The sequence below is a fragment of the Aotus nancymaae genome, unplaced genomic scaffold, assembly GCF_030222135.1.
Source record: "Aotus nancymaae isolate 86718 unplaced genomic scaffold, 86718_ANA_hifiasm-v0.15.2.pri h1tg000022l_1, whole genome shotgun sequence".
NCBI classification, from domain to species: Eukaryota; Metazoa; Chordata; class Mammalia; order Primates; family Aotidae; genus Aotus; species Aotus nancymaae.
This window is the reverse complement of record NW_026988435.1, coordinates 21671972-21688713: the sequence shown is the minus strand read 5'-3', so window position 1 is coordinate 21688713 and position 16742 is coordinate 21671972. Positions and strand designations below refer to the sequence as shown.

The 16742-nt window shown below is 33.9% G+C and overlaps 1 non-coding gene across 1 annotated transcript; it reads right to left on the bottom strand.

Moving 5' to 3' along the window:
* Positions 1-348: 348 nt before the first annotated feature.
* LOC135276458 (U1 spliceosomal RNA) lies at positions 349-508 on the bottom strand. Its single transcript, XR_010343998.1, has one exon. It is a non-coding gene; the product is annotated as a U1 spliceosomal RNA (small nuclear RNA).
* Positions 509-16742: the final 16234 nt, after the last annotated feature.

Genomic DNA, 16742 nt, shown 5'->3' with positions numbered 1-16742 from the left:
GTTAATATGTTAATATATAGTTTCAAATAATTTTATGCATATATAAGATGTATAATTTTATTATTTATTTTGTTCAGTTAATATTATGAACAATTTCCTAAAGCATAAAATATTCCACTAAAAATATTTAAGTGGCTAAAAATGTTTTGTCATGTAGGTTACCTGTATACTATAATAAGCAAACTCCATTTTTGTATATAGTTGGTTTACTTGGCCATCCTCAATTTTTGAATATATTTGAAAATAACCACCATGATTTTTCAAATCAAATGCCTCTAATGTCCTGCCTCCATGTCCTAGATGTCCCTATTGATTTTATTGTTGTTGCTGTCATTTAATATTTTAGACCTGGGGAAAGTATGAACACAGTCCCTTGCTATGACAAACTAAGCAGTCAAGCTTCCCCATTTTGGGAAAATCTCAGAAGTCAGCACATTCAGAATGCAATGGATAAGCCTTGCCCTGGGAAAACCACCTTTGTGATCATGGTATCTCCCCTGCCAAGTCTCCCCACTGAATTAAGCAACAAGTGTAGTAGACAGTTTTGTTTGGGTTTCAACTCACTGTAAGCTGACATAATCTCTCCTAAAGCAGATTTCTTTCCCTCACTCTGTGGTCAAGAATGCCCAGGAATTGGCACTAATTCATGCAGAATGTAATGAGAGTGGAGTGGGGATAGATAATAGGGGTAATACCCATAGAGTAGCCCTCAACCAATGAGACTTAAGCCTTCATGGAGGAATGCGTCTCTCAGTTGATCCTCCAGAGAAAAACTTAGAGGCATTCTATAGGCTTTTGACATCTCAGGTGAAGCCAAACCCCAGTAGCCATTGTAGTGACCTTGACAATAGATATTTATTATATTTATATTTATTATAAATTTATACTTATTTTATATTTATAGCTTTTTAAAATTTATATTTATATTTATTATAGCTTTTTCCCCTTCCCTTAATCCATCCTATCCCTCATTCCAGCATCCTGGTATCACTACACAATTACAAGTTCTTGTTTCAGACTCTGCCTTGAGTGGTGGGAAGATCTAGGCAGTTCAATTCTGTAAATCTTTGTGAATATTGTTATGTTATTTCCATTAGATTGATTGCTATAATTGTCGAAATGAAAGTCATGAACAAAATTTAAGTATTTTGATACATAGTACACACTGATAAATATTAATTAAACAGAATACCCATTTCCTAATTACCATGTTTCTCTTCAAATAATTTATCTTTATTTTTAAATTTAAAATAACCTTTAAATTCTTTTTAAAACAATTTATGTTTTATTTTAGATCAAGGGTACACATGCAGGTTTGTTACATGGGTATATTATGTGATGTTGAGGGTTTGTATATGAATGATCCCACCACCCAGGTATTGAAAATAGTAATCAACAGGCAGTTTTTCAATCCTTTTCCCCTTCTCTCCCTTCTCTAGTAGTCCCCAGTGTCGGTTATTGCCATCTTTATGTCCATGATACCCAATGTTTACCTCCTACTGATAAGTGAGAACATGTGGTATTTGTTTTTCTGTTCTTGTATTAATTTACATAGGATAATGGCCTCCAGTTACATCCATGTTGTTGCAAAGGACATAATTTTGTTCTTTTTTATGGCTGTGTAGTATTCCATAGTATATATTTATGACATTTTCTTTATCTGATCCACCATTAATGGGCATCTAGTTAGATTCCATGTATTTGCTATTGTGAATACTGCTGCAATAAACATATAAGCATATGTGTCTTTGGGGTAGAATGATTTATTTTCTTCTGGGTATATACCTAGTAATGAGATTGCTGTGTCAAATAGTAGTTTCATTTTAAGTTCTTTGAGAAATCTCCAAATTGCTTTACACAGTGGCTGAACTAATTTATATTCCCATCAACAGTGCATAAGTGTTGCTTTTTACTCAGGACTTCACCAGCATCTGTTGTTTTCTTACTTTTTAATAATAGCCATTCTGACTGGTATGAGATAGTGTGTTGTTGTGGTTTTGATTTATATTTCTCTGATTATCAGTGATGTTGAGCATTTCTCATGTTTGTGAGCCATTGGTACCTAGGCTTCATTACTGGGATGCAAGGTTGGTTCAACACATATGAATTGATAAATATGATTCACCATATGAACAGAACAACTAAAAACAAATACCATATAGTTATCTCAATAGATGCAAAAGAAACTTTCTATAAAATCTAACATCATGTCATGATAAAAGGATGAACTTATTATGTTCAAAAGGGACATACCTCAAAATATAAGGCCCATCTATGAAAAGCTCACAGCCAACATCATAACAAATGGGAAAAGCTGTAAGCATTCTATTGAAGAACTGGAATAAGACAAGGATGCCCACTCTCACCACTCTTATTTAACATAATACTAGAAGTCTGAGCCGCAGCAATTAGCCAAGAAAAAGAAATAAAAGGCATTCAAATGGAAAAAGAAGAAGTTTGACTATCTCTCTTTGCTGACTATATGACTCTAGTCCTAGAAAATCCCCAAGGACTCTACCAAAAGGCTTCTGGAACTTAAAAATGACTTCAGTAAAGTTTCAGCATATAGAATCAATGTGCAAAAATCAATAGCATTTTTATATGCTAATAATGTTTATGCTGACAGACAAATGGAGAATAGATCTCATTTACAATAGCCACAAAAAAGATTAAATACCTAGGAATACTTTTAACCAAGGAGGTGAAAGATCTCTACAAGAAAAACTATGAAACATTGCTGAAAGAAATCATAGATGACACAAACAAATGGAAAAATATTCTCTACTCATGGATTGGAAGAATCAATATCATTAAAATGACCATAGTGTTGAAAGCAATCTACAAATTCTATATTATTACTATCGCACCAATGTCATTTTTCACAGGATTAGAAAAAACTATCCTAAAATTCATTTTAAAAAGAGCCCGAATAGCCAATGCAATTATAAGCAAAATGAACAAAGGTGGAGCTTCAAACTATACTACAAAGATACAGTAACTTAAACAGCATGGGCCTGGCACAAAAACAGACACATAGACTATATTTCTTTAAATAACTAACTATATATGTGTGATGCTTCTATTGTCTGTGGAGGCCTACCCTAAGGATCCCTTACAGCTCAAGTGCAATACCATAATTTTTAATCCACTTTCTCTGGCTCACATCCAGTAGTTCTGTAATAACTCAGATATACTAACACTTAAAATATACTAGTTGAAGAAATAAAAAGAATTAATAAGGCATAATTTGAGGTACTCTAAAGTTTTTATGAAATGACCATCTTGTCACTTTGGTCATCTGATATCTTCTTGTTTATTAAATAGGTTTAGCTATCCATTTAACTCTTCTCTGGGTTCTCACCAACTTATTTACCATTTGTTTTTCTTTCCAATTCAAACCAGTTGACGATTTTAATTTTTTGTCACTTGCTCACTTTCTTGAATGATTTTTTCATAAAATTGTTGACGAAACACTAACATATATTGTTTCAATTATCATCATAACATGTTTTAAATATCTCATTATCTATTAATTACTGTACTCCTTTGTAAGGAAATAATCATACAACTACAAAAATAGGCTTTGATGTGACTTTTGAATGACAGAATTAATGAGGAGTATCTGGAAGCCCCATCTCAGGGCCAGAGTTAAGATGCTATTAAAATACCAGACAATGAGTAGAATAGCACTTGGAATTAGAGGATGAGCTTAGAAACGATAACTCATTTCATAATTATTTGTGAAATTAATGCCTTTTTATATCCAGAATAAATGTGTAGCAATGGAATTGTTTGGAAATAATAATTGGATTAAAGTTAATATGATAAGAACACAGAAAATAACATTATAAACCTAATGTAAATTATATAAATCACTAAACCAGTAAAAGAAGGTTAATAAGGTTTTCTTTAGTTGACTTAAAGCAATTTTAAATAAAGATGAAGAAGCACTGACAGAAGCATATCAAACTGAATACTGATGACAAAGTGGTTCTGAAGCAATGAGATCTCATGGCTTGATCTTCTGTAATAAAGGTAAAATTCCCAGAGCAGATATCAGATTTGATTCTTGCTCATAGGGAAAAATTAGATGGGCTTCTAATAGTAGAAGGAAACCTTAAGGAAACAATCACAAGTTAATGAAATTGATTTCTTTTCCCTAAGGGAAGGAAGTGGAAATGTCAGCAGAATTAAGAAAATTAACTTTAGGAAGCTAATTGTATCAAATCTGAAAACCAGTACGATGAGTCCTTGGGCTTCTTTTAGAAAGTGGAGTTTAAGGAAGTTGGCTATCCAAAAGAACATAGTTCTACCCAGTCAAAACGTAGTATGCCAGGATATTTAAAAGCCAGGAAGGGAAAGAAGTCAATGTGACTACATCCAGAACTTTGGATAAAGTTGAAGGGCAAATGAGGTTACACATAGTGAAATTTAGAAAGAATGTTACAAAAGGAAATCGTAGAATAAGAGTCATCAGAAATAAAATTTTTAGAGAGAATTCTGTTTTCAGAGAAGGATAAAAATCACCATTTAGGTGATATGAAGATTTTTATCATTTATTCATTTCACATATATTAATTGAGTGCCTACTATGTATGAGGCATCATTTCAGGCACTGAACATTAGCCAGAAAACAAAACAAACAACATCTCTTCATTGTAAAGTTGTATTTTAAAAATATAAATATATCATAAAAGTTCATCAAAATATCTTCCAATATATTTTCTGATGTTATTTGCATTTGGCTCAATTATCTACAATTTTTATCCATGTATTTTTGGTATCAATGATTCATGCTAATTCAGAATGGTAACCCTGAGGACAAAATCCTTTATAATCTGTATTTGATTAAGGAGGAAGAACTGATACTTTTCAGAATACTATGAAATAATAAGGGTTAAAATGATAGCATGTGTTGTTGTTGTTGTTATTTAATCAGCCAGATCATCAAGATGAGGTAGACACTACTTTCACCTTCACAATATCCACGCCTCCTTTTTTTCCCAAGAGCATTCTGACTTGTGTTTTCAGGTAATCACTACTCCATGCCCAATACATACAGCTAAGTATCTTGATGAGTAAATTCCATTCCTCCTCCAGGAAGAGACTAATAATCCAAGGAGTAATTCCATTTCCCTGCCAGTGATTGGTTCAAAAATGGACATGTGGCCCATTTTTGATTTATGAGGTATTTTCTAATAGAGCCTCCAAGTTCTTCAATATTTGAGTGAAACTATTAACATTGACACACTTGTCATTCATTATCTATAAAGATAAATATGTATATTAAAGAAAAGAAATAAAAGATAATAAACATATTTTAAAAATAAATATATAAACCTCTACTTTTAATCTTGTCCTTGAAAATGCAGCAAGGCATATTTTAAAAACCTTACTCTTCTTATGAATCTTTTGATGTTTTTTATTCTCATCCATCATTTAGTTAAATACAATAAAAAATGCAGCTAGCATGAGAAAGTCTTGTTTTGCTGTGTGGAACTGCTTTTCTAGGTGCTTTAAAATTGACTGATGTTCTAGTTGATAGTCCTTTCCTAACTGATTTTACTCATCTGTCCTAACTGGTTCCCAGGCGACCTATGACTTAAATACTGGCCCTCTCTTACGTTTCAGGCTTACACCCTCAACTGTTTGTCTGAGTGTGAAATGCATATCTTGCTCATGCAGCAAACCTAAAATGTCTCAAACTGAGCCCAAATTATCTTCTTTCCCTCAGTCTGCCCCACTGCCTTTGTTTTCTGCCGTCATTTATACAGCACCACCATCCTCAAGGTTAACCATCAGAAGCCTCTCGCTTAACTTACTCTCTCACATTTGATTCTGAAACAAATTCTCTATAATGAACTATTATTTCTAAATCTAAATTATCTCTCAAAATAATTAACTCATTTCCCTTTCCGTAGCCAATACCTTGTACAAGAACTTACTCTTCCCTGAATTTTATAATAGCTATCTAACCAGTCTCTCTGCCTCCTCTCTTCCTTATGCTACTATCAAGTTATTTTCTTACTAGGGATGTCTGTGTGTGTGTGTGTGTGTGTGTGTGTGTGTGTGTGTTTGTGTGTGTGTGTGTGTGTTTGTGTTTAAGTACCAAAATCTTGACAGAACATTGTTGAGAAACATTAAGTTTACTCTGCCTCATGGCTCCTCTGTGGAGGATACCTTTTAGTTTGTAATTAGTGGTAGGTGGGTAACAGCTACCTACTTGGTATATTTCTGAGTTATGAGTAAATACAGAGCACCTGTTTACTAATAAGAATTGCCTGTCTAAGAGCAAGTCATAGATGAAAATCAGCTCGGGGCCTTCAGCCTGGAACACTGTTAGCCTCTCAGCTCTTAGGCTGTTGGTCCCTCAGATAGATCCACTCTGTTGTTCTTCCTGGGTGTCTGCCTCTCAATATCTTCAGCATCGCCTGGGTGGGAATCTCCAGACGGAGCTGGTTCTCAGTAGAACATCAAGACCATTCATGATCTGACCCTTTTATACCTTTTAGAGTTGACTGTCATTTTATTTTCCCTAATGACCCCATGCTACAGTCAACCCATGATATTAATTATTTTCAGAACATGCTTTTCCTCTTTTCCTTTGTTCACAATATTTTCTGGGATATAATTTCCTTAGGTCCACCAGTTGAATTACTATGAATTCCTAACTTCCCAGCCCAAACTTTCCCTCCACTTAGAAATTTTTTCTGATTTCCAAGGAGAGTCATTCCCTTCCTCCTTGGGGTGCCATGAGGTGTGATTTGGGCTTTATCAGATGCTTACTTGATTTCTGTGGTACTCAGATTGAATATATACTGACCGTGAGTCATTAATATATGGTTACTAGGTAAAAAGCCAGCTTGTTTGTAGAAATACGATTTTCATAAGAATAGAAATTAATATTTGTTTCACATGCTATGTTATTGTAATAGTAGTTTTAATCTGAGTTTGTCAGTACATTTTGTGACAATGACAAATAAACCAAAATGGGAACAGAAAATAAAAAACAAAAACATTAAGAGCATGGAAACATAGCAAGGGACAATTTTAATGAGCAAGAATAATGTACCCTCTGACCACAACAGTTTTAACAGGACCTAAATTAGACTGCCTCTTTCAGGTCTGGAAATTGACTTGACTACTAGAAAATATATTTTCCAGTCTATCATTGATGGGCATTTGGGTTAGTTCCAAGACTTTGCTATTATAAACAGTGCTGCAATAAACACATATGTGCATGTGTTTTTATAATAGAATGATTTATAATCCTTTGGGTACATATCCAGTAATGGGATTGCTGGGTCAAATGATATTTCTGGTTCTAGATCCTTGAGAAATTGCCACACTGCCTTCCACAATGGTTGAACTAATTTATACTTCCATCAACAGTGTAAAAGTGTTCCTATGATAGACTGGATTAAAAAATGTAGCACATATACACCATGGAATACTATACAGCCATAAAAAAGAATGAGTTCATGTCCTTTGCAGGGACATGAATGAAGCTGGAAGCCATCATTCTTAGCAAACTAACACAAGAACAGAAAACCAAACACTGCATGTTCTCACTCATAAGTGGGGTTGAGCAATGAGAACACATGGACACAGGGAGGGAAACATCATACACCAGGGCCTACTGGGGGATAGAAGACAAGCAGAGAGAGAGCATTAAGACAAATACCTAATGCATGTGGGGCTCAAAACCTAGATGACAGGTTCCAGGTGCAGCAAACTACCATGGCACATGTATAGCTAAGTAACAAACCTTCATGTTCTGTACATGTATCCCAGAAATTAAAGTAAAATAAAAATAAAAATAAAGAAAATATATTTTCCATAGAATCTGTGCCTTCCTTTCCTACTTCCCTATATGCCTTAATTATGGTCAATGGAAAGTTATATGTGCCATTTTGGGGACAAAGTTTATAACAGGGGAAGGATATGCAATTTTGACATTGTGGGTATTATTTTATTCTATTATACTTGCAGTTAATATCATCAGTTAATATTTAAAACTAAATGCTCACTTTTCCCTCTTGCTGGCTTAGAGCAGACAAGGGCTGAGATTCTTAGCCTTTGGGGATTTGTGGATAGAATTCATGGAGTTCATGAACTTGGATGGGAACAAATTATATCTTTATTTTAACTGGATCTAACTGAAATTCATCATTTATTTTTCTTATGATGGCAGCCAACAAATCCCAGTAGCATAGACTCCTAGTCAAAATCATAGATTTTTTTTTTTTTTTTGAGACGGAGTTTCACTCTTGTTACCCAGGCTGGAGTGCAATGGCGCGATCTCGGCCCACCACAACCTCCACCTCCTGGGTTCAGGCAATTCTCCTGCCTCAGCCTCCCGAGTAGCTGGGGTTACAGGCACGCGCCACTGTGCCCAGCTAACTTTTTGTATTTTTAGTAGAGACGGGGTTTCACCATGTTGACCAGGATGGTCTCGATCTCTTGACATTGTGATCCACCCGCCTCGGCCTCCCAAAGTGCTGGGATTACAGGCGTGAGCCACCGTGCCTGGCAATCATAGATATTTTTATATCAGTTCTTCTGCTGCAGATATCTCAAAATATTGTTTGCCCTCATCACTACTTCAAAATTATGGTGGTTATTAGAACTGTGTTGCAAGATCTGGTTATTTAATACTAATTTAAAAGCACACATAGGGCTGGGCACAGTGGGTCACACCTGTAACCCCAGCACTTTGGGAGGTTGAGGAGGAAGAATCTATTGAGGCCCAGAGTTCAAGACCAATCTGGCAATAACAGTGAGACACCATCTCTCCAAAAAAAAAAAAAAAAATTTAGCCAGGCAAGGTGGCTCATACCTATAGTCCCTGCTACTTGGGAGGCTGAGGTGGGAGGATCAGTTGAGCCTAGAAGTTGAGGCTGTAGTAAGCCATGATCTTCATTCTAGCCTGGGCAACAACAGAGCAAGACCCTATCTCTGAAAAAAAAAAAAAAAAAAGCACACATATTACTGTGTCACAAATTCATTTAATATACATGTTTTGATAAATGTATGTCAATATAATTATTTACCATTAAACCCTAACTATTTTATTGTATGTATTTTAAAGCATTGTACTTAGAAAGAATCTTTAGACTTTACCAGAGTGAAAGATGAGTCCATGGCACAGAAACAAAAATATGAAGAACCCTGCCTCTGGATTGGCAGTCACAGATGAAGGAGTGTGTGTTTCTGAATTATCACAAGATGGGAGCTGCCAGTTGAAAAGCTGCTTGAACTATTGAGGGTAGGAACAACACATTTCTGTTGTTTTTGGTCTATTACATGTTATGGAGTGTATTTGTTAACCCACACTGCCCTATCAAACTCGTATAATACTACAATATTTTCTTTAGTTGCCATTCCCTATTCAATACAATACCGTAAGAAAGAATCAGAAAATAAAAAGAATGACTTAAGTAATTATATAAAATAAAGAGAAGAAAGAAAGCAAAATAGTATGAGTATGTAAGTATTCTGGCTGTTTAAAGGTAGTTGACTTCAGCCTGATTTATTACGATTCCATTTTTATAATAAGCTCTGTTACAGTTAATTGCAGCTTCTGTAATATTAAGGCCCTGAAACCTTCGATTGTTAATTCTCATTCACAGAATGAAGAATTTGTCTATGTTATAAAAAGGAAAGAATGGTTTTCTCTACTTCAGTAACGATTGAAACAACTCTGCCACTCAGTGACATGTATCCAAATTTTAGTTTTAGAACTGTTTTCTGATATTAAAACTGCAAATATAATGGGATAAAGTAATATCCATAATGTCAAGATTGTATATTCTTTCACATCCTTTTCTTCTGCACTGCTAAGGCAAAGGAAGCATTTTTAGTTCTCATTTTCTTTTGAAAGCTTTAAGTTGGCCACAGTTTCCAAAAAAAAAAAACAGATGTGATTCATTTTGGACCAGACTTAAACGTATAAATTTCACATGAGTTTAGAGGCCACTAAAGTCATGGAAGAAGCATCTCATGACTTATAAACACAGCCAATTCTGTGCAAGTGACCAGTTAAGGTGATTAGAGCAAGAGAAATATCTGAGTATTTAAAGTGAACAACCCTTGAACAAACTGTCAACTGGATCCACAATTATTTCACATAGTTATAAAATTACTTTTATTGATTTAAAGCAAAAAAAAATGTAACTTTTTATTACACTCTCTTTCTGTAAACTTCTCAGTAGGCATCACCCTATGTGTCTGCACAAATTCCCAAAATCAATCACATTCCAGGAATATTTCTTTTTTGGCTTTGTGTATTGTTCTCTCCTCACCCATCTGCTAGGCCTCTGAGATCCAGACATTTACAATTGAAAGATTATAAGACTTTTAAGCAGCTAGATCCTTAACAATTTTAATATTAAAACAGGTTTCATTGTTCATTATTTTAAATTAAATATATGTCAGTGAGTGCTTGTGTACTTTTTTAAACTTTTACTTTAGGTCCAGAGGTACAAGTATAGCTTTGTTTGGAGATTTGTCGTACTTTTATAACTGAGGATTCTAATTTTTTTTTTTTTTTTAGATGGAGTTTTGTTCTTGTTAACCAGGCTGAAGTGCAATAGTGTGATCTCAGCTCACTGCAACATTCACCTCCCGGGTTCAAGCAATTATCCTGCCTCTGCCTCCCAAGTAGCTGGGATTACAGGTGCCTGCCACCAAGCTCAGCTAATTTTTGTATTTTTAGTAGAGACAGGATTTCACAATGTTGGCCAAGCTGGTCTCAAACTCTTGACCTCAAGTGATCCACCCGCCTCTGCCTCCCACAGTATTTGTTGTATTTTTGTAACTGAGCAATCTTTTTTTCTTTTAATTCTTGTTATTAAGATCACCAAATTATACATTCAGGAAAAAAAATAATTGACTCTAAGACTATCAATTTATATCACAGTTCCATTGTAATGGAAACACAGATTTAGATTCTTACCAGGAATTATGACATGGTTTGGCTGTGTCCATACCCAATCTCATCTTGAATTGTAGTTTCTATAATCCCCACTTATCATGGGAGGGACCCAGTGGGAGGTAATTGAATTATGGGGGTGGGTTTGTCCTGTGCTATTCTCATGATAGTGAATAAGTCTCATGAGATCGGTGCTTTTATAAAGAGGAGCTCCCCACACACACCCTCTTGCCTGCCACTTTGTAAGACATGCCCTTGCTCCTCCTTTCCCTTCTACCATGATTGTGAAGCATCCCCAGCCATATGGAAATATGAGTCCATTAAACCTTTATTTCTTTATACAGATTACCCAGTCTTGGGTATATCTTTATTAACAGCACGAGAATGAACTAATACAAATTATTTCTTTCTTTCTTAGCTGCATTGGGATAAGTTCACTGTATTAATTTGAAAGTTCTTATTATGAAAGAAATTACTTATAACAACTATTTACTCAAAAAATAATGCAAAAGACAAGTCATATAAATAGGAACAAATGTTTTGGGGACATGGCATATATCAGTTTGAGTGTTTTAAATATAAGAGTATACTAACTAGTGCAAGGATGTGATCCATGTTAATGGGAATTTTATCATGACAACTCTCCATCTTACAGAGAGCTATTTCTTCAGGATAAGAATTTGTATGATCCAGTCAGATGAGTCTTACAGTGTAGATGACATTTGTTTTATGCAAGTTTCTCTGGATTTCAGGTTTTTCCTGACACAGAACAAGATACATGTGGGACACAGCTGAAAAGCAGTTTAATTACCACAGGGACACTGTGACTCATAACTAACTTTGTTTCCAGTGGGCCTGTGGCATGGACCCCAAGTAGGGCATTTCAGTGAGGTTTCAGTGTAACAGCTGTAGTTGTTACCCCTTTGGGTCATTAAAGCACAGATAATGATCTAATGTGCCAATTAAAGGAGAAAAAGAACATAGTAGGGTTGTTTCTAAAATGACAATCTCATCTAATTAGCATGAAGAAAATTAGAACAGAAACACTGAAGAATTTCTTAGTATTTTTAGAGCTAGGAGAAAACTGTTAACTTCTCATTTAGAATTATCTGGCAGTTGTAGCTCTTGTTACATATTTAGAAAACCTTCTTTGTAAAGAAACTGGTTAGTCTCCAGATTCGCATGAATGCTAGGTATATTCTGAGCAAGAATGAAACATTTTTCATTATAATTTGAAAATTTATGAAGTAGGGTTTTTTTCTGCCCACCCACTTCTTCCCCCCAATTCATTGTTGGAAACAATAGCAAAGAGAGCAACAAATTGAGAGTTCTTTACTCCAGTATGGTACCATATGGGATGGATTTAAATGTGAATGACGGGTAAGGATAATTTAAGGTATTATACTTGAGTCCAGTCTACTTTGTTAAAAACATTGGATCCAAAATAATTAATTCATATAAATAAATACATATATATATAAAACAAAATTTCTTTCCTGTAAAGCTACTGTATGACATGGAAATGAGTGGGAAAAGTGTTCTGTTGATTTGGGAAAAATATTAAAGTCTTTAGTTAACAATTGTGAATTTTTAATTTATTCTTGTGTTTTTGTCAGTGTAACTTTTCTTATTACAAAAACACCTTTAATTTTGATATTTAGACATATAAATAGATAATATTAAAGTTTCTCAACCCACAGTGGTTTTGTTAAGTTACCCTGTCTATTATATTTCATCCTTTTATTTTTAATATTTGTATTGCATTTCACTCCCTTTTTTGTTGTTTTTATCTGGTGATTTGGAAATTATATATCCTATTTCTATTCTTCCTATTTCTTTTGTAAGTACAAGTATTTAATCCCAGTACAGTTTTATATCAATATCTAAAGTTTAGTACTATCTATAGCCTGTTCCCAAGTGAGATAAAAGTGTTATCATGCTTTCATTGACTATTTCATGTCACCCATACCAACACACATGTTGAGATCATCTGGCTTTTTAGTTTCAGTTGGCTCAGTCTGTGTTTCACATCAACATTTAGTTGATACTAAATATAAGTTGTATTTGTTTCTTTGCTTACCATTTGCCTTTGAATTCCAGTTCATCTTCTTTCTTGAATTTCTCAATTCTCTATTGTGTTTTGTTTTGCTTTTGAAATGTTTTCTAGAAGGCTTCCCTATTGCTTTTTCCTCTAACACTTCTTTATCCTTTGATTCCAATCTTGGAATGCCCATAAACCAGTCCTATATCCACTAGTAGTCAACATTCTTGAATTAAAAACAATGCCTCAAAACTAAATCCAATCCAATGTCAAAACACATGACTATGCCTTAAGATCAACTGTATATAGTCAAATTCATTTCTGAATTTTCATAACCATTAGAAGAGTCTTCCAAAAAGCAAATTAAGTTTATGAGTTAGAAGCAAGAACACCGGACTAAAAGACAGCAACTTTCATTCCTGTGCTCAATCTACTAACCAGTCCCGTGATGTTGATGAAATCATTAGACTTCTTTTATCCATTTAATTTCTAATTCATTTGAAAAATGAGTAATTTCAAGCTTGATAGTCCCTAAAGTTCATTATAAATTTAAATTAAACTGTAGTATATTGGGGAATAATGTTACATTGTATTAAAATATTACTTTTGGTCAGATGCAGTGGCTCAGACCTGCAATCTTAGCACTTTGGGAGGCAGAGGTGGGTGAATAACTTGAGGTCAGGAGCTCTAAACTAGCCTGGCCAACATGGTGAAACCCTGTCTCTACTAAAAATACAAAAAAAAACCCAAAAAAAACTGCTGGTCATGGTGGTGGGCACCTGTAATCCCAGCTCCTCTGGAGGCTGAGGCAGGATAATTGCTTGAACCCAGGAGGTAGAAGTTGCAGTGAGCTGAGATCACACCACTGCACTCCAGCGTGGGCAACAGAGCGAGACTCCATCTAAAAATAAACGTTGATGGCTAGGCCCTGCTCTACTTTAGCAATATTTCTATGATTTGATAGCTTGGATTCTGAAGAACACAGTATTAAAAAATAAAGATGGTATTGTGGATTTAATATATTTGCATAATATGGATTTATGATAAGTAGTCAATAATTTATTAATAATATTTGTTCCAAACAACTTTGTATTGTCCGTAAACATATCATGTAAGTCAGCAGAAAAACATACTATCTATATTTTACATATATTAAAATACCTGGCTTTAACTAAAACTAGAGAAAAAATAAATTCTAAATATTTAATGAAAGTGGAAAAATAATTGTATTGCAAATATTTCATTTTGAAAATAAATGTGCAGTATTGCTTTTCTCCCCTCAAAAATGGCAAAAGGCATTGTGCTTAATAACAAAAAAAGCAAGAAACTTTATTTCCAAGAGAATCATTATTGATCTATAGATAGTGCTATAGGAAAACAGTTAATCAAGATTAGTTCTAACAGCATGTGTGAAACCAAAGAAGAGGATGATACAATAGTATTTTAAAAAACATCCATCAGTGTCATCTGCTTCCTCTTGTTTCATCTTTCCTTTTCAAATATTTCCTTCAGACTGTACATCTGGAGTATCTCCAGTTTTGTAACAAATTGTCTTTCATAAAATCTATGCAATTTTTCCAATACTCTCAATCATCATTAAAAAGACAACAACTTGTCTGAGTCACATAGATTGGGCCACTGAGCGAACACCTACCATTCATTTTTAGCTTTTTTGAGAATAGCTAATGCCACCATCACATACCTTTCAGTTTTCAAAAAACTGAACCATATGATTTGTGAACATCATATGGTTCACAAATTGAAATGACATAAAAAGCAATCTTTTTTCTATCATCTTGTTCCTCATCTATTCTTTTGGCTGTCTAGTGCAAACATTTCTGTTCTTCATTTTTACAATTGATTCCTCAGTTATTACACAGCCATGACTTTTAAATTGGTAATTATTTTAAAAATAATTTCAAAAAATTTAATATTTGAATATTTGTAATATTTAGAATCCTGAACATGAACTTCTACTGTCATCTATTTTGTAGACAGAAACAAATTAAACAATAGGCTTTTAGTCTCAAATGCAATACATTAATATCAAACATATGTTTGGGTTTTCTTATACTACAACAAAAATATAAATATTCCAATGGAAATAAAGAATGTTAACATGAAATCTTTGTCACAATTGGCCAGACCATCTTAAAAGAAGATGGCAAATTTTGGGGTCTATTTACATTGATTTGCTTGGATTTACTTCAAAAGGATGAAGATAAAAGTATATGTGTTGGTAAAAATAAACTTTAAGAAAATAAAATGAATTCAGAAGTATTTGTTATATGAAATAGAAGTCTCAGGGCAGACATACAGTGACCACAAATATGTGAGCCTTTATAAAGCATACATAGAGGAGGCACAGTATCCCTAAATCAAGAAATAAATTCTAATCACTAAGATGTGTTGCTTGCTCTAACTTAGAACTACAGAGATAAAAGGGTGCAAAATGAAACATCCTCTCTCTGCAGACTATTTGGAACAATGCTACATCAGAAAATTGTTTCAGAACGAGGTCATAATACATAGGCAAATTTTGTCTTATTTAAACTAAGTGTATTTTAATACATTATATACAAAGTGTATTTAATATAATAAAATACACTTAGTTACTTAATGTGCATCCTTAGAAGTAGATAAATTCAGAGTGAACATTTACATTCTTCAACCCAATCTTCAACTTTTCCCTTGTGTCTCCATGTATTTAATAACACATATCTTCCTCTTACACTAGAGCAAAATTTTCTTCAAGGTCTGTGATAACAAGTCTCCAAATAGCAGGCATAGAATCAACTCTGCTATGCTGACAGCCTTAATTGAATATGCTCAATATTATATTAAAAAATTAAAAATACAATTCCTTTCACCTTGAAGGGATATTTTAAACGTAATTATAGAAACCAAAAGAAGGAAAATAATCAGCCTCATTATACATTAGAAATTGTTTTTATCAGTGCCCATTATTCATTAGAAATCCTCTGATATAATTTATCACCTAAGTATTTAAAAAATTTTATTTTTGTTAGTTTATCACTAGGCTATATAAAAGATATTTGTCTTTTTTCCACAAAATTTATTTTAGCATATACACTTAATTAAAAACACAGAGAGGGTTTACTTTATGCTAGACCATTGCGGAAGGAGAAAGAATAAACTTGAAGTGAAGGGAAAAGTGTCCATTCCTTCCGTGCCATCATATGGCTGGAGTTAAGACTCCTTGGAGTGCTTTGTACTTCCCCGTAGTTCTAGGATCCTCATTCCATTTGCGATGTACTTCTTTTTCAAGATAGAGTGTAATTTTTTTCCTTTTGAATTATGTTACATATAATGTTTTATAAACTTTACAAAAGTAATCAATGTGTACTTTTTAAAAAAAGATATTAAATGCTTGCATTGAAGTCCAGCAATCTCTTATCCTTCCTATCCTTGCTTTCTGCTCTTGATTGTCAAAGCTAATTTCCTTCAACAATAGATTTGGTGAAGAAAGTTGATGAATTCACTTTGGGATATATTGGCTTTGTCTGAACACGAAGTGTTCAGAAAATAGTTGGATTTATGGGTCTTAAGTTTGGGAGAGGAACTTTGGACACACATATGGGTTTGTGAATTTTCATATTATAGGTGGTATTTGATACTATGAAAAGATGTCTTTCAGAATTTGCTTTTTTGAGATGTGTATATGAGAGCCCTTCGCACAATGGTGATACAAATGAATAGTATTTTTAGAGAAGAAATAGTTGCAAATGTGGTAATAGAACTTTGGCA